General features: G+C 48.7%; 1 long non-coding RNA gene across 3 annotated transcripts; it reads left to right on the top strand.

The window, feature by feature from the left end:
• The first annotated feature begins 7469 nt into the window (after nt 1-7469).
• Nucleotides 7470-21428, top strand: LOC103348645 (uncharacterized). Of its 3 annotated transcripts, none has more exons than XR_011385131.1 (5): nt 7470-7658; nt 11076-11129; nt 16452-16551; nt 19715-19878; nt 20000-21428. It is a non-coding gene; the product is annotated as an uncharacterized lncRNA (long non-coding RNA). The 3 variants fall into 3 exon arrangements; XR_011385127.1 differs by lacking the exon at nt 7470-7658 and adding an exon at nt 7685-8340; XR_007920165.2 differs by lacking the exons at nt 7470-7658; nt 16452-16551 and adding an exon at nt 7686-8340.
• Nucleotides 21429-22560: the final 1132 nt, after the last annotated feature.

The following is a 22560-nucleotide window of genomic DNA, read 5'->3' as shown; positions in this document are numbered from 1 at the left end:
AGCATCCCATATGGGTGCCAGTTCAAGACCTGGCTGCTCCACTTCTGATCCAGCTCTCTGCTATGGCCTGGGAAAGCAGCAGAAGATGGCCCAGGTGCTCTTGCACCCACATGGAAGAACTGAAAGAAGCGGCTCCTGGCTTCTGGCTTCTGGCTTCAGATTGGTCCAGCTCTGGCCATTGTGGCCATTTGGGGAGTGAACCAGTGGATGAAGATCTTTCTCTGCCTCTGCCTTTCACATAAATAAATAAATCTTAAAAAAAATTCTATTCTGGTTTCCCATATGGGCAGCAGGGGCCCAGGAACCTGGACCATCCTCCACCACTTTCCCAGGTACATCAGCAGGCAGCTGCACTAGACAAGGAGCAGCTGGGACTCAAACCAGCACTCTAATTCGGGATGCAAGCAGCTGCCTAACTTGCTGCACCACACCACTGGCCTCATATATAATTCCTGAAATGACAAAATTATAGAAATGAGAAACAAACTGGTGAAGAGTAGAAATCACCCAGAGTTAGAGTAAAGGGCTACACAAGATCAACATGAGGTCCTTGGGTGATGGAAATACTCTGAATGTTGATTGTGTCTTCCCAGGCAGACGAATCAATTAATTCACAGGCTTTTATTGAGGTTCCGCTCCCGGGCGAGGTCCCCTGGTCCCAACAGAGCAACAGAGCAGGGGCCAGGGAAGTCGCGCGTCAGAGATTGGGAGAGCTCCTTTTATAGATTCAGGGCATGGGGGTTAAAGGTTGAGGCAGGTCTGATCCTCATTGGTTGACCTTTAGGCACCTGCAGGGACCTTGACAACGACTTTCTTGCCCAGAAGTAGGCCTCTCCATTCCCGGAAGTGTAGGCCTTCCTTCCATGCAGATCCCAAAGCTATCAGTCAATACCCTGGTTGTGATATTGTGCTACCATTTAACTGGATGTTGTCATTGGGGAAAACTAGGTGAAGAGAGCTCAGATCTCTCTGAATGATTTCTTGCACTGGCAGGTGAGCACACAATTTGCTCCAGAAGATTAATTTTTTTAAAGATACAGTCTATTACAGGTGTATTACCTCACTCCTATTGTTTTACATACCCCAGCCCCCCCCCACATTTATGTTGTCCATAGGCATTTGAATTTCTGAACTCTTCTAAATCACAATTTAATGGCCAAATGATTAATTGCTTAAAAGACGACAGCTACTTGCTACTTTTAAAAGGACTTTCCTACTTTTATCCACTTCACCTAATTGAAGCACTCCCCTGTATACATACCACTGAGGACAAAGAGTGAGATGCTAAAGTTGCATATAAGCAATTTTAATCATTGGAAGCCAGGATTCTGAAATGATTTTTGCTGCACATTTTATTATAGAATGACTAAGTAGGAGAAGTAGATGGAGCTGTGGTGATGAGACCCAGAGGATGGGAGAGAGGCTGCTGTCTAAATGAGGCAATGTCAGAAAATGAAATATTCCAAATGGGCAAGATTGCTCACAACGATGGGCCTACAATTTGCGGAAAGTACAGCTGAGGAATCCAGCGTCAGACAGTCTGCAGGGATGCGTGTAAAGGCTGTAAAGATTAGGAGCCGGGGCTGCGAGAAGGAGAATCGCAGCATAAAGTGCTATCTTCCATTTTCATCTCTCCTATGGAACATAAAAGACCCCAGTCAAAAATGAAACCCACAGCCCATGAATCCAGCGGAGCCATGGCTGTGGCTGAACAGACCTGAGGTGCTCTCAGTGAGTAACAAATGAATAATGAAACACTTGAAAGGCTAAGACATTTGTATAATTATGGATCCTGCTGAGGAAGGAACAGCCGTAATGAAGCCATGGGGATATGCGGCTCGGAGCATTATGGGTAATCCCCTAATCACATTTCTTAACGAGAGAAAAGCCCTTTCAGGCACGTACCTTTCATTCCTCTAGAAACTAAAACACTGAATTTCCAATGAGGAAAATTATTAAAGCCAGTGACTGTTCTTTGGAATTTGTCTTTATTCATGTGGAAAGACAAATGGAGGATAAATAAAATTTATTTGGCCCAGAAAAATAATTAACTTCTACAGTTTTTCCTAAGGACCTTTCTTCTTGTTGCTATGCTTTGGGTTCATGTGTGGGAAGATTGATCCCCAGTGTGGTGACATCAACTAATGGGACCTTTAAGAGGTGGGGCCTAGCAGGAGGTCACAGGTATTGTGGGTGCTGCTCTTGGAACAACTTAACATCGTTTTTGTGGGAACCCTATTTTTTTAGATTTATTTATGAAAGTCAGAGTTATACAGAGAGAGAGAGAGAGAGAGAGAGAGAGAGAGAAATTCTCCATCTGCTGGGTCACTTCCCCAGGTGACCGCAAGTGGCAGGGCTGGAGTCCTGAGCTGCTTCTGAACCTCCCGTGTGGGTGCAGGGGCCATCTTCTTCTGCTTTCCCAGGCACTTTAGTGGGGAGCTGGGTCGGAAGAGGAGCAGCCTTCAGAAGGGTCTCGAACTGGCGCCCACCTGGGATGCTGTTGCTGCAGGCAGCAGCTTTACCTGTTACACCACAGCGCCGGCCCCCCGGCGGTTCTTGTGAGAGAGTTGTTATAAAAGAGCGAGACTTAGGGGCAGTTGTTCAGCCCAGTGGTTAACATACTGGTTAAGATGGCTGTGCCCCACGTTGGAGTACCTGGCTTCAATTCCTGGCTTTGGCTGTAGCTCCTGACTCCAGCTTTCTGTTAACACAGACACAGGGAAGCAGTAGTGATGACTCAAGTGACTGGGTTCCTGCCACCCATGAGACCTGAGGTGTGGGTGTACATGCAGGGCTGAGGGCTCCACAGGTACTCTGATGGTTGTAAGGTGTCTGGTGCGCAACAAATCTTCCCAGGCAGACGAATCAATTAATTCACAGGCTTTTATTGGGGTTCTGCTCCCGGGCGAGGTTCCCCGGTCCCAACAGAGCAACAGAGCAGGGGCTGGGGAAGTCGCGCGTCAGAGATTGGGAGAGCTCCTTTTATAGATTCAGGGCATGGGGGTTAAAGGTTGAGGCGGGTCTGATCCTCATTGGTTGACCTTTAGGCACCCGCAGGGACCTTGACAAGGACTTTCTTCCCCGGAAGTAGGCCTCTCCATTCCCGGAAGTGTAGGCCTTCCCTCCTTGCGGATCCCAAAGCTAACAATGGTGAGGGCAGAAGCGGCATGGCCTCTCCAGCCAAGGATCAGAAGTCACATAGGTTCACCCCCACCATACTTTGTTGCTCAGAGCAACAAAAGCCCACCAGATAGAAAGGGAGGGGACACAGACTTCATGCCTGATGGTAAGGGCTGCAGATAATTTCTGGCCAATTTTCAGGTTTTAGAACTGCCACCTGTCTTATATGGGCTCTTGATTTAACCTCCTGAGCACCTCTGGGCCCAGTTCTCTCTCTCTCCACCCAGACCACCTCAACACCCTGCTCACTACTGTTCCTGCACCTACCCTTACACATCACTCAGCCACAAGCTAATCACCCTGTACCCGGATGACTGCACAAACCCAAGTCTGCTTGTCACAGTCTTCTAGCCTTCGGGGATCGAGATACGGAGCGCTTAGCTTGGCCTGGAAGCCCCTGGTGAGTTATCCGGTTCCCCAGTGAGGCCCAAGGCCTCATTACCTTCCTGAATTCAGTGTGCTCTCTGGTGCCACAAGGCCTTGGCACATAACTATCCCTCTGCCTTGACTTCTTCTTGCAGGCCCCGCTGGCCTTCACCCAGAAAACTCCTATTCAAATGCCCCTGTGATGTGACTTTGCAAATCATCCTATCAAGAAGTAGTGTTTATGCATGGAAGTGACTGGGTGATTTGTTTTGTTCATGGGTCTAACACAAGAAGAGGGTTGAGGGTGCCTGTGCCTCAAGTTCAGAGTGCCTTGCTCTTTTACATGGACTAAAACTGCAAGACCACCAAGCCCAAATCAGCCCGCTGGATGATGGGAGTTCACGTGCAGAGGAGCTAAGACTTCCTGGCAAGCAGCCGACATGTTCAGGAGCCCATCCTCCATCAGCCAGCAGCCAACCTACTCCTGACTAACTGAGGACAGAGGAGGGAGTGACACCCGAGACCACCCAACCTAACGCAGCCTGGAAGACCAGGCCAGAAGATGACAGACTCATGTGCCACAGCTCGAGGGTCCTTCACAAGGGCCATGGAAACCCATGGAATCATAAACTACTTTTTGAGTCAAAAAAATTTTGAAATTCATGCATAGTTTTTCTATAATATACAATTTTACAGGAACTTTTTAAAAAAAGATTTATTTATTGAAAGGCAGAGTTACAGAGAAGCAAAGGCAGAGAGAGAGAAAGACAAAGGTCTTCTATCCGCTAGTTTACGCCCTAAATGGCTGCAATGGCTGGAGCTGGGCCTATCCGAAGCCAGGAACCATGAGCTTCTTCCAGGTATCCCACGTGGGTACAGGGGCCCAAGGACTTGGGCCATCTTCCACTGCTTTCCCAGGCCATAGCAGAGAGCTAGATGGGAAGTGGAGCAGCCAGGACTTGAACCGGCTCCCAAGTGGGAGGCCAGCACTACAGGCAGCAGCACTGGCCCCTACAGGAACTTTTTTAAAAGCCCCTCTGTGTTGGGGAGCTGAGGAGTATGTGTGGATTTGGGTCAATACTTCATCACTGCTCTGTAGCTACATCATCAAACCGTGAGCTTCACAAAGGCAGGAGCCAGCCATAGGCTCAGCCAAGCCTCACTAAGGTTTAAAACAGTGCCTGACATACAAGCAGCTTCCCCACAATTATTTATTACTCAGTGAATTAAGTAAACAAATCTTAGTCTCCAATGTAGAGACAAAATTGGCCCTTGGTCAAAATTCCTTGTCTCATGAATGCAATGTTTTTCTCAGACTTTCTTGCCAAGCCAGGATTTTTCCAGGGTCACTTGCTGGGCTGTATGGACTATTCCTTTACAAACTGACCCCATTCTCTCTCCCTGCCAACTCTGAAGCCACTTCCTCCCCTGCCTCTCAAGGTGTTCTGTCTCTGTCTAAGTTTGAGTTTCCACTGTACGTTTCCAGTTCAGAGCCAGCCTGTGTGCGACACAGCAGTAAATGCGCCGATGTGGGCCTCCCTACAGGGAACACACTCGTGCTAGAAGCCCTCAGGGCCTCCAAGGGAGCAAACAGGCTGGAGAACTGAGATCTTGTTGAAAGTGTCTCCCCCAGCCCAGCTTCTTTGACCTTGAGTAAAGTAAAACAAAGCACGAGGAATGGTGGGTGGCAGTGGCATTCTGTACACCTTAACAGTAGTGCACCTGTGGATGTCCTGTACGGCACTAGGGCACTTTCTGGGATGACTGAAACATTGTCCATGTCCACTGTGCTGCGATGACCCAAGTGCATGTATTTGTCCTAACTTAGCAACTGCACAATGGAACATTGGTACAATTTGCTGCTCACAAGCCATTCTTCAAAACAGTTGTTTCAGGGCCTGGTGTGGTGCAGCTGCCACTTGCAAGACCGGCATCCCATGTTGGAGCGCTGGTTCGAGTCCCAGCTTCTCTGCTTCCCATCTGGTTTCCTGCTGACGTGCTTGGGAAGACAGCAGATGATGGCCCAAGTGCTTGGGCCCCTGCCACCCACGTGGGAGAACTGGATGGAATTTCTGTCTCCTGGCTTTGGCCTGGCCCAACCCTGACTGTTGCAACCATTTGGGGAATGAACCAACTGTTGGAAGACCTCCCCCTCTCTCTGCCTTTCAAATAAATAAACCTTAAAAAAAAAAATAAGTGGTTTCACAGGCCACAAGTGTTCCTCTTTCCTGGCTCCTTCTCTGCTCGCCCACCAACTGCACTCCACAGATGACTGAGTGGAAGGGATGTGAGAGTCTTCTACTCACCCTGGTCCAGGAGGAAGCTGGGTCACCTTGAAGCCCAGAGACATGCCCCCAAGCCACAGCTTGCGACCCTCTGCCCTTAGGGTTCCAGGACCAGGAATTATGCCCCAGCCCACTGCACCCTTCAGAGTGCAATAGTTCAGTTGGGCTTGAGGCGAGAAGGCAAGCACCCTTACCCACACCCTCACACAACCCTGAAAGTCTCCCCCCACCCCCCTTCTGCAATGCACTTCTACATTGCGTAACTTCCCTCTCCTGGTCTGGCGGCTCTTACAGGCATGCACCCTCCTCGGGAGGCTCAACATTCACTTCCCACCCCAAATAGCAGCTGCGATGGTGACCGCTGGGACTTTTTAAATTTTTGCTGTTTTCTGCCACCCAGCATCCCCTGTGACAATGACAGCCTCATTTTGCTTTGGTGACAGATGTTGTCCCAATTCAACCCAGCTGGTTGTGGTAAAGATGACACCCTAGGTACATCAAAGACAGACACCTGACCCAGGGCCAGGGGCAAAGGGCTTGGCCTTGCAGATACCCAAGGGAGAGCATGCTGAGCAGAAGGGACTGTTAAGGACTGGATCCTCTACCCCGCACCCCAGATTCCCAAGCTGAAGCTGTAATTCCCAAAATGTATTTGGAGGCAGAACCTATAAGAGGTTATAAAGGCCATAAGGGTGAAGCCCTGCTCCCATGGGACTGCATGCATGTGGGAAGAGACAACACTGTCTCCACCATGGGAAGACAGCTGGAGGGCAGCTGTCCGAGGCTGCAGAATTCATCTACACTTTGACCTGGGTCTTCCAGCCTGCCGCACTGCCTGCGAGAAGCACGTTTCTTTCGTTTAAGCCGTGCAACCTGTGGGATTCTGTCATGGCAGCCCAAGCTGACCAACACAGGTCCCAGCAGGGCAAAGGCCCAAGGGTGGAGCTCAGGAGCCTTGAGTTAAGGCAGAAAGGTCTGGGCCAGAGGGGGCTTCACAGATGTGGTTTTACTTAGTGAGGCGGGTCGGGAGCAGAGCAGGCTGTTCGCTTGTTATTTAAACAGACACTGGGTCCTGGAGGGCTGGCGTAGTACAAACCTCCAACTATCTTGAGACGAGAGGCCGGTGGACAGGGTGTGAGGCGAAGGAAAAGAGTGGGCTCAGGGATGACCAGAGGACTCGTTCTGGGCACCAGCAAGGACAAGGGCAAGGACAAGGACCCGGGCAGGCGGCGCAGGCGCAGGTGAGGTTCCAGACGTCCAGGTTGGGGTGGGCCAGGAGGCTCACAGCGAAGGTGGCTGAGCCGGAGCAGCTAACCTAGGCAAGAGGGCGCCCAAGAGGGCGTCTGGACCACCCAAGAAGGGCCAGGTGCTGAGATGAAGCGCCTGATGGGGGCTGGCCTCCGCCGGTCCCGGGAGAGTGCGGCCAGACGGGATGGCCAGGCTAGGCGCGAGAGAGGAGGACGAGGCGGAACCGGGAGGACGGAAAAAGGCACGGCAGAGAGACCGCCTGGTGGGGCGCGGGTGGAGCCGCAAGATCCCCGCAGGCTGCCAGCGGCTTCGGGTCTGGAGGAGAGCGGGGGTGGGGCCTGCAGGGGCTGCAGGGTGGGGGCGGGGCGGGGATAGGAGAGACGTGGTAGCAGGTAGCCGAGGGTGGGAAACCGCCGCGTCGCACTCGCTCCTGGGGGTGGTGGTGGTGGTGGTGGTGGTGTCTCCTATCGGCGACTTCTTTTTCCGTTGTCGGGGAGGGTGCCAGAGGAGGCGAGGGCCACCGAGAAGACGACTGGGCTGATACTGGCGACTGGGAGGGGCGGGAGCCAAAACACCCAGGTGACGATGGGCGGGGTCTCCCCGGGGGGAGGTGGAGGCCGGGTTGAGACCCCGGGACTGGGAGGCGGAGAGAGCTAGCCGAGGAACGGAGGTGGACCAGCGCCTGGCTCCATGGGTCGGACCCGGGGCCAAGGGAGCGGGGAATCTCGGGGGGCCTGGCCTGGGGACGGGGATCTGCTGCAGAAACTCCACAGGGCCTCTCCCTAGGGTGACACCGGAGCAGACTCCAGGAGCAGAAGATGCCCAGACGCGCGCACCCTCGCAGCTGCGCACTGCGCGCGGCTGACCCGCACACCGGGTGCACCTGTGCAGGGGCGGGAGCGCCGGGCCGGAGCTCAGGGCCGGCCGGGTGGAGGCTGCTCGTCTGGGAAGCCGCGCGCCGGGAGTGCCTAGCGCTGCATGTACAGAAATAAATCCACAAAGCACCCGTGGGCCTCTGCTCGGACATACGGGGGTCTGAATAAAAGAGCATTGGCGATATTAGGAGGAAGAAAGAAGGGAAGAGGGAGGGAGACCGAAAGGAAGTGAGGGTGGGTGGGAGAGGAAATGACCGGAGCTTCATTCTGAGCTCCGTTGCCGGTGCTGCAGCCCTCACTGCTGTTCTCAGAATTTAGCCAACAGCGGGTCCTCGGCGTCCATCATAAAACCCGTCATCGAGGGCTGACGGGCTGCAGCTGATGAGGTATAATTCGCTGCGTTGATCGGTATTTGAGTGCTTTGTGGTTAATCTCTGCCTTTGTTTCTATTCTGGCCACGTTCCAAGTAAGGCATTAATAGATCTCTGATGGTATGCAATTCGTATTCAGTCATCTTAGCAGATGAAACCCAGAACATTCAAATATGCTTAGAAAACTGGACTAAATTGTATTTACCTTGACTATATAAAAATACCTAAAGGTATCCTAGGCTGATGGGAAGTTTCTAAAGCTGGATTGTGGCATTGTACACTGACAATGGGTGGACTTTATGAAAAGTAAATGATATGAGCTGTAAAATGGAGGGTGGAGAAAGCAGTATGTTGGTTTTTTTTTATTTTTTTTAATTTTTTTTTAATGCATGCTTTGCTGGGAAGACTTAGGCTAGGCTGCGAAGGTGCTGGAGAAAGTTTCAAGAAAGGAGGTGGGAATGGTGAGACCCTCATTTAGCATTTCGATAGGGCAATTACTGCACCTAAACATACTACTTGAAGCCTTGGGTTCCAGTCTGGCTTTGCACTGGATTCCACCTCCTGCTAATGGTCACCTGGGAGGCAGCAGGTGATGGCTGTGGGCTCTTGCCACCCACCTGGCACTGCCCCATCTGCTGCAGGCATTTTAGATTTAAAAAGATAGATTTCTGTCTCTCTGCCTTTCAAATAAATAAATAAGAATTTATATATATATAAGCTAGTTCATTCTAGGAAAATGGACTGTAATGTAACCATAACAAACTAGAAGGAAGAGGAAAAGTAGTCTAAATTAACAGCTCCTTTATCTGATAATGGAAAGTCGCTCAGAAAAAAAAATCAAAATTGATAAACAAAGCTCAGTAAGTATATTGTTATTTGGAAGTTTGAATTTTGGAAGTAATCGCCTACAGAAACTAAAAACATTGATGGTCAAAGATTGTCTTTAGGGAACTTCCCATGCATTTCTGAATTGGCTTTGCACTGGTGTTGTCTGGATAGAGGAGCTGGTGAAATGATGTATCCCATTTCCATTGTCCTGCACTTGGCATGCTCCAAGTGTGTGTGTGTGTGTGTGTGTGTGTGTGTGTGCTGGTCTGTGCAAATGTGTGCCCAGGTACATATGTGTTTTAATGACTTAAGAGATTCATACAACCAGAAGGAAAACTAGCCTCAAGGTAAAATTACAAAGATTTCCTGTATACATTTACAGTGATCAATGACTTGAAATAGTTCATCTTTCATTGTTGCCCCGGCCTGCGGGGTAATCAACCAGGACATGAGGAGGGCAGACCTGAATGGAGAGACAAACCAGACACGAGAAGGGAGACCAAGACAGTACTCTGATCAAGGTCTCACTTTACTGGAGAAGGAGGTAGCTTACATAGTACAAGGCGAGGATTGTAACAGTCGAGGGTAAGCAGGGGTCATCTCACAACATAGATCAAAGGAATAATTTCACAGGAATCAGTATCAATTTGACAAAGGGAGTTACAGCAAGGTCTTACAGCTACCAGATGTGCTTATCAAGGTACAAGAAAGAGAGCACTGAAGCCAGATGGCCAAGCGCTAACCATATCAGTGAGCTGTACAAATGGAATTTTCTAGTGAATCCTCCTTACAGGAACACAGTTGAAGGTTAGTCTAAACAAAGGCCTATACAGGGAAACCAGCACAGTGGCTCCCAACAATCGTTAAAGTAAATATTAAAATTTGATGATATGGGATGGTTTATATTTAGGAAACTAGTTGATTCAAGTTATATGACATTTCTGTATTTCAAGTATCTTTCTAAATCTTTATGACTTTTATTACTGAATCACCTGTTAAAGATCCTGGTTAAAATTAAATTTTAAAACTTTAAAATGTGATTTTTAAAGTGGTCACACTGAAGTTGTATCCAAGTGTATCAAGTAAAATTGAATAATCATGGGGCTGGCACTGTGGCGTAGCAGGTAAAGCTGCCGCCTGCAGTGCCAGCATCTATATGGGTGCCGGTTCGAGTCCTGGCTGCTCCACTTCTGATCCGGCTCGCTGCTATGGCCTGGGAAAGCAGTGGAAGATGGCCCAAGTTCTTGGGCCCCTGTTCCCACATGGGAGATCTGAAAGAAGATCCTGGCTTCTGGCTTTGGATTAGCTTAACTCCAGCCGTTGCAGCCATTTAGGGAGTGAACCAGTGGATGGAAGACCTCTCTCACTCTCTCTGTCTCTCTGCCTCTGCCTCTCTGTAACTTTGCATTTCAAATAACTAAATAGATCTATAAGAAAAAAAAAGATTTATTTATTTGAGTGGCAAAATTACAGAGAGAGGGAGATACAGAGAGTGAGGTCTTCCATCTTCCAATCTAAAGCCAGGAGCCAGGAGCTTCCTCTGGGTCTCCCACGTGGGTGCAGGAGCCCAAGGACTTGGGTCATTTTCTAGCGCTTTCCCCAGCCATTAGAGAGCTGGATTGGAAGAGGGGTAGTCAGGACTTGAACCGGTGCTCATACGGGATGCCAGTGCCTCAGGTGGAGGCTTGGCCTACTATATACCACAGCGCTGACCCCTATCCTGGCTTTTTATACTTTTAATTTATAAATGCATAAAATCTTGTCTCCTTTGCCTTTTTTCTGCACAGAAAAAAAAACACCTTGTAGCTTTGCCCAATTTGCCTGGTGTGGAATCCCATAGATAACTTGCCCTAATAAACCCTTCTGTTTTTCTGTGGCGCTTCTTTCCTCTTCTTCACTCTCATGGCTCTTTCTCAATCCAGGGGATTTTCCATGCTGTGCTGGCATTCAGGAAGATGGCAGGCTGTGACCACAAGGTAAGTTGGAGTGGAAGTTAAGTATATAGCTACTAAACCCGGAGGTATATGCGCAGTAGGACGGACATCCCACCAACTACGAGTGAAAACCTCCCCCTGGTTACAAAAAAGGTTTTGTAAAGGAAGGGGGCAGGAATTAGGATGTGTTCTAGAAGAAATACTGACTTTGCCATTAGCCTGGGAATCTCAGCATTTATCTGGCTGAATAAAAACTGTTGAGCCCATCTTGCAGCAGTGTGTAAAACGCGTCAGCACTCCTTATAATTTCACTTAGACCAGACACAACAGCAGGACATCTGGTGAGAGATTGCTTTAATTTAATTCTGAATTTGCAAAATCCCCCAGAGTCCCTACATGAAAGAAAGCAGTGGTCTTGCAAGATCTAGTAAATGATTATATTTAATCAACGTGTAAAAATGTGAATTTTGCGAAAGATAGCCTCCCCAGCCTGCCCTGGAAGACAACATACCAGGGAGTTCTTTTTGGGATGGGGGCAGCCCTTCTGTAAGACATTAGCCCCAGGATGTGTAAATCATCCCTTCATATGACACATCTTGATCTCACATTTCTGCACCTCCGTGATCAACTTTGTGTTGAATAGCTGGGGAATAAAGATTTCAAGCCCCATTCAAGGCTATGTAAAATACATTGCAGTTTTGTATGTGTGTGTTCTGAGAAGCATGCCTTGATTAAAAAGAAAAATTCCACCTGCTCTTGTCTGGCATCCAGGAGAGGCAAGGAGGTGGAGCACCAGGCCTGAAACAGGCTCTCAGCATCCCAGCAGCCATCTTCGGTTTTCTGTTTGGTTCCTGAGTAAAACTTGAGTGCCATCTTTTGTCTTCCTGTATATTGGTTCTAATGCTTCCCCATCTCTAAAGAGGCTTAGTTCCTCCTCCTCACATCTGGACAAGCACCTGGTACTGTAGCAAGCTCTCCTGGGGCCCTGCATGAACAGAAGCTATTGTAATTAGGGCAATGATTTCTTGGATCCCAAACCATTCTACCTCATCACTTCTGATGTCAAGTTCTCTCCACATAAAACAAAGGTGGGAGGGTGTCTGGCATGTTTACTGAAGTCCTGTCGGGTCTCCTGGTCTCCAGCTTAGACTTTTCAGCCTGCAATGTTGCATGAGCTAATTCCTTACAATAAATCTCTTTCTATGTATGCTTACCTCATATTGGTTCTGTTTCTCTGGAGAACCCTGACTAAAACAAAGGCAATATATATTAATTTTAAAAACTCAAAATATCAAAAAATCATCTCTCACCTCAATTCTTAGAAATAGCTAAAGAAATTTAAATATATTTCTTCCCAATCTTTTTTCTAAGTATAACTGTATAGTATCATAATATGTACTTTTGTAATCTACTTTCACATTATTACATTTTTGGGAATATGCTTTAAAACATTACTTTTCTTCAAATGAAAAAATACAAGTGAGGGGCTGGTGCTGTGATGTATTAGGCTAAACCTCCACCACCGTCTGCAGCACCAGCATCCCATATGGGTGCCGGTTCATGTCCTGGCTGCTCCACTTCTGATCCAGCTCTCTGATTATGGCCTGAGAAAGCAATGGAAGATCACCCAAGTGCTTGGGCCCCTGCACCCACATGGGAGATGCAGACTAAGCTTCTGGCTTCAGACTGCCCCAGCTCCTACCACTGCAGCCATTTGGGGAGTGCACCAGTGGATGGAAGATCCTTTGTCTGTCTCTCCTTCTCTGTAACTCTGTCTCTCAAATAAATAAATAAATAAATAATATCTTAAAAAAAAAACAAGTGATACAAAAAAAGACCCACAAAAACAAAAAAAAAAAAAGAGAAAAAGAAAAAAAAAACCCACAAAGAATAACATAAGCGAGCAACATTTGATGCATCCCTAAACATAGATAAAACAGAAGAAAATTTTTACAGAAAGCTTCTACGTTCATCCATCCCTGTAGTGAGAGAGACTCTCATCTCAGTGGGGACTGCGCCCCCTCCGGACCTCCTCTCAAAGTCCGTTCTCTCCCTCTAGTTTTGTCATGATCCTGTCTCAGCTTGAGCCACAGCTCAGTGTGCTCAGATGGACAGTGCCACCCTTGCTGCCTTAACCACGCGTCTGGCTTCTGTGTGTGGATGGTCTTGTCCACCATGTTCTTTTTTTTTTTTTTAAGATTTATTTATTTATTTGAAAGAGTTACACAGAGAAGGAAAGGAAGAGAGAGAGGGAGAGAGGGAGGGAGAGAGAGAGAGAGAGAGAGGTCTTCCATCCGCTGGTTCACTCCCCAATTGGCCACAACGGCCAGAGCTGAGCTGATCCGAAGCCAGGAGCCTGGAGCTTCTTCCAGGTCTCTCACGCAGGTGCAGGGGCCCAAGGACTTGGGCCATCTTCTACTGCTTTCCCAGGCCACAGCAGAGAGCAGGATGGGAAGTGGAGCAGCCGGGACTCGAACCGGCGCACCAGGCGGTGGCTTTACCCACCATGCCACAGTGCTGGCCCCCACCACGTTCTTGACAGCCACGTCCGCTGTGGAGCGTGGCAGAGGCACTGTTTATCCTTTCCTTTCCTTTTTGTTTGTTTGTCTTTGGTGAGCCAAACCCCAAATATGCCCAAAGTATGGGACCACCCACGTTTATCCTGCACAAACTTACCTGTGGGGATATAGCAAGGGTAGGACGAAAATGTTCTGCCGTGGGTGCAGGTGACAGGGAGGCACATTTCAGTAGAGAATGAAAAAATAATGACTTTTATTGAAAGGCTGACTGCGTTACCGCATGGTCTGACTGTTGTGAACAGTGTCGGTAGTGAAACCCTCTCCTCCCAGGGCATGCTCTCCCTGTCACCCTGCTTCCTCCATGACACCCATCCTTCCTGGTCCCTGACATTTAGCCAAGGCCTGCAACTCAGCATAGGCCTCTCCTCTTCCTGGCAAGGTGGACCACGAGTTCTGTTGACACCCCATGTTTTTATCCCCCCCCCCACCATTGCTTTCCGTTATTGGGGGTTAAGAATAAAAATGTCCTTACTCTAGCTGCATTCCAGGTGATGGAAGCATCTTGATTTGCTCCCCCACAAAGCCTACATCTGGAAGGGCAGCTTCAGTTATGCGTGAGTCTTGATCCTGTATCTGATCCACTTGTAGAGTGGACAAGCTGGAGGTTAAGCAGGATGGGCATCCTGGCAACCTGGCCGCTGACATCGCCAACGTCCTCTGAAATCCCCTCACCTGTTTGGTACTGCTTTTGGCTTTTTTTTTTTTTTTTTTTGACAGGCAGAGTGGACAGTGAGAGAGAGAGACAGACAGAGAGAAAGGTCTTCCTTTGCCGTTGGTTCACCCTCCAATGGCCGGCGCGGCCGGCGCACCGCGCTGATCAAAGGCAGGAGCCAGGTACTTATCCTGGTCTCCCATGGGGTGCAGGGCCCAAGGACCTGGGCCATCCTCCACTGCACTCCTGGGCCACAGCAGAGGGCTGGCCTGGAAGAGGGGCAACCGGGACAGAATCCGGCGCCCCGACCTGGACTAGAACCCGGTGTGCTGGTGCCGCAAGGCGGAGGATTAGCCTAGTGAGCTGCGGCGCCATCCAGCTTTTTTTTTTTTTTTTTTTTGTCAGTGGTAAGGGAGGTTCTCTGAAACTTTCTAGCATAGCAACTTTTACCTCTTCTTCAGAGGACCTGTGGGGAATCGCACCAGTTGCTGAGGCCGTCTAAGCACTACTTCCTTCAGGAACCAAGGAAATAGGAGCCGGCAATGACTGCAGGATGGAGGGACCACTGTGAAGCAGACTGCGGTCCTTATTCCACCTGTTGTATTAGTAACCCTCTATCCACCCCTGCGTGACTGTGGACCCCAGTGGCTTTGCTCACATACAAAAAGCCGTGAGTAAGGTCTTCTGACTTGCTTGAATGTCTGGCACAACGTCTGCTTTGACAGTGCCTGCGGCTTGTGTCACACAGAGGCTGTGCTGGCCTTGGATTGGCCTCCTCTTCTGCCTCCCAACACTGAGGCACTAGCTGAGTGCAGATACAGAAGGAACACAAGGCAGAGTAGGGCACCTAAGCCCAAGGAGTGTGGCAACTGCCACTGGAGGAACACCTGTGCCTTCCACATGGCGTCAAGGTCGCTCTGCCCTTGGGAACAGCTCTGCCACCCCTACTGGATCTTACTCCACAATAGCAGATTTCTACAGCAAGTAGATCTGCAGGAAATGAGCACATACATTTGTTTCCATTAGACCCACAGTGAGATAGGCAAAGGATGTGAGCTTATCTCTCTCTTTCATTTCAATTATCTTTTTGCTTATGTCTTGGAAAAGAGAAAATTCTGACGCCTCAATTTCTCACCTACATAGTTAACACTTCTAGAAAAATGCCTGCCCATAAAGGACAGACTCCTGAGTTTAAGGACTGTCCTGGTGCAGGCATTTGGGGTAATGGTTAAGACACTGCTTGGGTCGCCCACATCCCATATTGGAGTACCTGGTTGTGATGTGAGCTAGGTTTCCCGCAGTCCCTGTGCCTTAGCTCTGCACCCTGACCCGACCCTCCATGCCAACTCAACACATCCACTTTCCTGTGATGTGCCTGAGCCTCCTCCGTCACGAAGAAGACGCCATGATGAGCACGTATAAGCTGAACTCCACATGGAGGTGCCGTTAAACTCCCCCAGAAATCATCACACATACTAAACCCCACCCAAACGCCACCTCATTTGTATATTCAATTAGAGCACCACCCCTTATCCAATAAAGGGGCCAGCTAAACTGGGCTGCAGGTGCCTCTCCTCATGGCTTGCAGTTCTTCTCAGGGGACCTACAGTCACATCTGCATGTATATTACCTCTGTCACTTCAAATAAATCCTACTCCCATTCTTTCACTTTTATCTATGTCTCTGCTTTGAATTGCTCTCTTACTTGGAGACGAGAACTTGGAATAATGAGGGACCAGGACACCCCAACACAGCTTCCCATCCAGCTCTTGCTAACACAGACCCTGGGAGGTGGTGATGAGGGCTCAAGTACTTGGATTCCTACCACCCCCGTAGGAGACCCAGGTGGAGTTCTTGGCTCCTAGCTTTGGCCTCACCAGACTCCAGCTCTTGAGGGCATTTGGGGAGTGAACTAGCAGATGGGAGATTTCTCTCTCTGCCTGTCTTCCTGGTTCTGTCACTGTCTCTATCCCTCTGCCTTTCAAATAAGTAAAAAATACGATTGGAAAAAGAGAAGAAATCCAGAGATACCATCGTTGGCTTTCCTGGAAAGCTTGGAGGCCCCAGGTATCACAGGCCTGCTTCTTGCCCCTTCCCTGTGGCTGAGTCATCTTTCTCTCATGCCTTTTGGAGGACTTGGAGGACCAAGCATGACTCCTAGCAACAGTGTGACATCGAGCCTGACCTTTCTGGCAAGTGTGGGACAGGACACACAGTGGAAGAGGCTTCTCAGGTGAGAGAGATGGCACTGCCATCACAGGTCGCGGTGCTGTCTTGGTGCTGTAACTATACCTGAACGTATCCAGAGGAGAAAAAGCAGGAGGAACAGACACAAATCCAGGAAGTCCGTCTTTCCGTGGCATGTGGTGTTCTCAGCGGAGACCAGCCGCCGCTGCCACCCGCACTGCCGCGTGGAGCCAGCAGCCCGCAGCTTAGACAGTGTGCCTGGGAGCCTGGGGCACGTGCCCCAGAGCCCTCACCTGCTCACCAGCCTTGCTTTGTTCTCTCAAGGGCCTCCCTGCCAGTCAGGCCTCTCAAGATGTACTTTGTAATAGAAGCTGGAAATAGAAGCCTCTTAGAAATCCGCTGGGCCCCAGATACAGAAAGGAAAGGAGGCGTGGGTTGGAGAGCTCTTCCCAGGAGGGCCTCTGCACACACAGATGGGCGCCCTTCCAGGGGTGTCGTCAATGGTCACTTTGCGGTCCTTTGAAGGGAAGCCTGAGAAATATTTAAGGTTTGGCCGCTTGTCCCTAAGATGAGTGCCTTTTGTGAGAGCTGGGAGTCAATTATCCCAGACTCTGCCTTTTTTTTTTTTCTTTTTGGTAAATTTTTGTTTGTTTATTTATTTTATTTATTTATGAGAGGCAAAGAGACAGAGAGAGAAAGCACACGCTCCCATCAACTGGTTTACTCCCCAAACGCTAATAATGCCTGGGCCTGAGCTAGGCTAAAGATGTGAGCAGCAGCCTCCAGCTGAGTGTCCCACGGGAGTGGCAGGGTCCCAGCTACTTGAGTCATCACCAATTGCCCCCCCACCCCAGGGTCTGCAGTGGCAGGAAGCTTTTAGTACCATTTAATGTACAAAAGATATATGGGGGCCTTCCCAAAGTTCATGAAAACTACGTATTATGAAAAACACACGCGTGGATTTTAAAATCCCTTTGCACCCAAATAAATTTATCTTTCAATTCTATTTCCCACGGACTGATGAGAGCCCCCTTGTATGTGTAATGTAAATGTTCAAACGTGGCAGTTAGGCCATCAGAGACGGTGAAGGATCCTCCAGGAGTAAAAGCTTACGGGAAGGACTCCTGTGTGCGCTGAAGATCATTCCTTCCCCATTGCAGCTAGCGTCTGGAGATGGCTACCCAGGAAGGCAAACTGTTTCCCTCAGGGTACCCCATTCTCAACCTGGCACATAGAACTGGAAGATATTTCTAGAACAAGCCCCTGACCCTTAACACCTTCCTCTAGAAGTTCTCGTCATGTTGCTCTTAGCATAATCCCAGAACCCCCTGCCTTGTTCTTCAGGACCTGCACCACATGGTCCGGTACAATTTTCTAGGCTTCCCTGCATCACAGCAATGCACATCCCTCCAGGCTGGGATGGACGACCCTCCTTCCTGAAATGTGTCACTTTCACGTGGTCCCTGTGGTGTTAACTTTATGTGTTGACTGGCCAACATACCCAGATAGTTGATCAGACATTCCTCTAGATGTTTCTGTAAAGATGTTTTTAAGATGACATTAAAGTTAAATAGGCAGAATTCGGGGCCAGCATTGTGGTGCAGCAGGTAAAGCTGCCTCCTGGGATGCTAGCATCCCCGATCAGAGTGCCAGTTTCAGTTCTGGCTACTCTGCTTCTGATCCAGCTGCCTGTTCTTGCTCCTGGAAAGGCAGTGAACTTGGTTCAGAGGTGCAGCGGTGCTGTGGTGTAGTGAGTAAAGCTGCTGCCTGCAGTGCACATCCCATATGGGCACCACTTTGAGACCTGGCTGTTCCACTTCTGATCCAGCCCCCTGCTAATGCACCTGGGAAAGCAGCGGAAGATGGTCCAAGATGGTCCAAGTACTTGGCCCCTGCACTCATAAGGGAAATCAGGAAGAAGTTCCTGGCTCCTGGCTCCTGGCTCCTGGCTTCAAATCAGCTGAGCTCTGGCTGTTGCTGCCATTTGAGGGGTGAACCAGTGGATGGAAGATTCCTCTCTCCCTGTCCGTCTTCCTCTCCTTCCCTTTCTCTGCCTTTCAAGTAAAATAAATAAATCTTAAATAAAAAGATGGTCCAAGTGCATGGACCCCTGCCACCTATGTGGGAGACCCAGATGGAGTTCCAGGCTCCTGGCTTCAGCTTGGCCCAGTTCTGCCTGGAAGAAGCTCCTGGCTCCTGGCTTCAGCCTGGCCTATCTTCAGTTGTGGGCATTTGGGGAGTGAACAAGTGGATGAAAGATCTCTCTTTTTCTCTCCCTCTCCCTCTCTGTAACTCTGACTTTCAAGTAAATAAATAACCTTAAAAAAAAAAGAAGCTATGGGATTTGGCTAATACCATTTTATTTTTACATATTTATTAGTTTTATTTCACAGGTAGAGAGACAGATGGAAAGAGTGAGACCCCCCATGGGCTGGTTCACTTCCCATATGCCCAAGAGCCAGAAACTCAATCCAGATCTGCCTCAGGCATGCAGGGACCCCGATACTTGAATCATCACCTACTGCCTTGCAGGGTGTGCATTAGCAGGAAGTGGGAATTGGATCAGAGCTGGAATTTGAACCCAGGCACTCCAGTGTGGGATGCAGGCATTAGCATCTTAACTACTGCACCTCCTCAATGCAATTTAAAGCATAATCATATGTGAAAATTCATTCCAGGTTTCTTATTTTTAGAAACTTGGACAGAGACCATATGAATTAGAATTAAAAGGCGTTTCATCAATAATCTAAAACTCTAATAACTTGTTAATTCATTAATAATTATTAAAACCTCTTAAGGACTGTAACTACTCATTGGTTCTCAGGAGAGAACATCAGACCACATTGCTACCCTTCATGAAGTGGAAAAGTTGTACGTGGAGCTATCATACATCGAGGGTCATCTGTATTAGCACTTGCTGCTCCCAGGCCACATGGTGGCATTTCCTACCTCTCACCAGCAGCACCACGTCTGGCATTTGTCGCGGTTAGCCCACTCCCATTCTAAAAATCTGTAACCAGACTGGGGTTGTCCAGGATTTGTCTAAGTACTGCTTCTTCAAGAAAAAAAATCAATACACAGTGATTATGTTATATTGATCACTATTGTAAAAAGTGGTCTCTATCAACCCAAGAGAAAGAGTTTCCCATTGTGGATGTGTCTGAGTATCTACATCGCCGGTGAGTTGATTTCCTCAATTTTCCCTACAGTGCTAGAGTCTTTGGAGTGGTATTTGATGAGTATAACCCTAATCAGCATGAAGGCTGTACAGAAAATCATCAGCTCCAAGAGCCAAAGCAAGCATGACTCTCAGTTCCAACCTGCCAAATAGAAGTGTGTTGAAAATCCACAAACGTGCTGCATTTTCTCATTGGTAAGGATAAAATGTACTGTTTCCTCTCTGTGTTGAATCTTAGGTCAGATTCTGCTCAGGAAAAGGAAAATGTAATCTTTTTTTTTTTTTTTTTTTTTTTTTTTTTTTTTTTTTTGGACAGGCAGAATGGATAGTGAGAGAGAGAAACAGAGAGAAAGGTCTTCCTTTTCTGTTGGTTCACTCCTCAAAGGCCGCTGCGGCCGGTGCACCGCACTGATCTGAAGCCAGGAGCCAGGTGCTTCTCCTGGTCTCCCATGGGGTGCAGGGCCCAAGGACCTGGGCCATTCTCCACTGCCTTCCCGGGCCACAGCAGAGAGCTGGACTGGAAGAGGAGAAACTGGGACAGAATCCGGTGCCCCAACTGGGACTAGAACCCGGTGTGCTGGCTCCGCAGGCGGAGGATTAGCCTATTGAGCTGCGGCGCCGGCCAGGAAAATATAATCTTAAAAACTCATCAGACATTAGGGGCTAAGGTTTCCTATTTATCATTAGACATGCCACTGAGTGGAACAGAATATACTTCATCTCCATTTCTCTGTACAGTAACACATTGGTGAAATATCCTTTGACCCTCCCAGACCCTTGGCCAATGAATACCTTGAATCCAAGATTCAACCAACCTTGGTTGCTTGTTCTTATCTGGCATAAACACACTTTTTCCTCTGCCTCCACCCCATCCACATGTTTAAGGTACTTTAATAACCATGGGTAGTTCTGTCTGGTTCAGAATCCAGCCCAGGTCACTGCAAGAGCTTGTTCTCCTACCGTTCTTGAGCAAATCCCACGGAATGTCACTGGGGCTTGATGCATAGACCTGCTGACTGTGCACATTCAGGCAGAGACCCCGATGTAGAGCAAGAGCTGAGCCACTTGTGAGGAGCTGACGAATGCACTTGTGAACTTGGGTAAGCTGGTGGGCTGGTCACAGACAAACCTCCTTCCCTATTAGCTACAAGCACTAAACAAACAAATAGCAGACCCATGCAGTTTTTATTTGGGGGGACATTTTTTAATCAATCACGGAACTAAGAAGCCACAAATGTGAATAGCGGAGGACATGTAGGTGAAACAGCAGACAGAGACAGTCGAGAGGTGGTGAGACAGAAGGCGACAGGGAGATGCGTGTGAGGTCCACACTTTGTTGCTGCTAACCTGGGAAACAAAATTCATGTGGTCGATAAATGTACTGTGGCTGACTCCGAATTCCATAATTGTGCTCTGTGGCACCCTGCTCAGGCACAGCTCCTAAACAGAGGTCAGTGTAGGCAGCCCATAAACAAGTCATAGACAAGTCAAGGCCAGTCTTGGCTTGTGGAATTCCTGGGAGGAAAAAAAGTCACCTATTCCCATGCTCTAGGAGAAGGATCAAACAAGAACACTCCGCTAAAATTAACTATGTTATGATTGTGTTGCAGAAAGCCTGATAAGTTGCTTGCCTGTGTTGTTAACTTCTGTGTTGCTTTGAGCTGCAGCTGGTTATGTATAAAATGTCACTGAGACACTGGAATAAACGAGCCTTGATCAGCCTTGTTGTCTTGGCTCATTCTCTACGCCCTTGTCCCTCTTTTCATTCCCACTCCCTCCTTCAGGTTCCGTTTGACAGTGTGGCTGGTCCGCATCAGGTCAGGACAGCCTGGTCGGCACAATCTCCTGTGTTTATCTGCTGCCCAAGGTTGACCTCAAAGTCCAGGCTATTCTCTGAGACCTCCACAAGTGTCCCTTTGATAGTAGGAGAGCGCACAGTCCAGAGCTTGGCTGTGGTTTCTGACACCCAGAGATGTGCTGTCTCAGGGTCTTTCTAGTGCCTATTGGTAACGATCACACAGGTGGGTCTGGGAGATGACTGTCCTCATCTTCCCTACACTTGGAGAACCCTCGTTGGAGGCAGAGTGAAAGGTGACCCTCTTGATTCTTCCTCAGTGGGGACAATAGTAATGCTTTCAGATAACACTGCAAAAGCCAGATGACATCTTAATTCGAAGTGTTTGAGGTATGTGCCTAAGGACAGAGATGGAGGGACGTGAGAGCATTAAGCTTGCAAATGCTGAAAGGGCAATAGTCCCTCTCTCCAGTAATGACTGTACCTTGGTGCCTCAGTAGCCATGGGGACTGGCTCCAGGACCCCTGAAGAGATAAAAACCCGTGATATTCAGGTTCCTTACACAAAGTGGAGTAGTGCGTGCATAGCACCTATGCACATCTCTCATCTCTCTGCACACTTTTTTTAAAAAAGGTTTTACTTATTTCTATTAGAAAGGCAAGCAGAGAGAGAGAGAGAGAGAAAGAGAGAGAAATCTTGCATCCTCTGGTAAATTCCCCAAATTCTTTCAAACAATCTGGGCAGGACCGGGCTGAAGCCAGGTGCCTGGAACTCCATCTGGGTCTCCCACGTGGATGCAGGAACCTAGGGGCTTGAGCCATCTCCTGCTGTTTCCAAGGTGCTTATTAGTAGGAAGCTAGACCAGAAACAGAAGTGAGACTTGAACCCAGGCACCCTGATATGAGTTTAACCACTGGTCCCTTTCTGTATGCTTTAAATCAGCTCTAGATGACTTATTGTATTTAATACAACGTAAATGCCATGCGACTGGCTGTTAGGCTGTATCATTTAGGGGACAATGACACGAAAAAACGTCTTGCAGCACAGATGCAATTATTTTTTTCCTGAGTTTTTCTGATCCA

The sequence above is a fragment of the Oryctolagus cuniculus genome, chromosome 1, assembly GCF_964237555.1.
Source record: "Oryctolagus cuniculus chromosome 1, mOryCun1.1, whole genome shotgun sequence".
Lineage (NCBI taxonomy): Eukaryota > Metazoa > Chordata > Mammalia > Lagomorpha > Leporidae > Oryctolagus > Oryctolagus cuniculus.
Note: the sequence above shows the minus strand (reverse complement) of the source record. Positions and strands in the feature narration are given on the sequence as shown.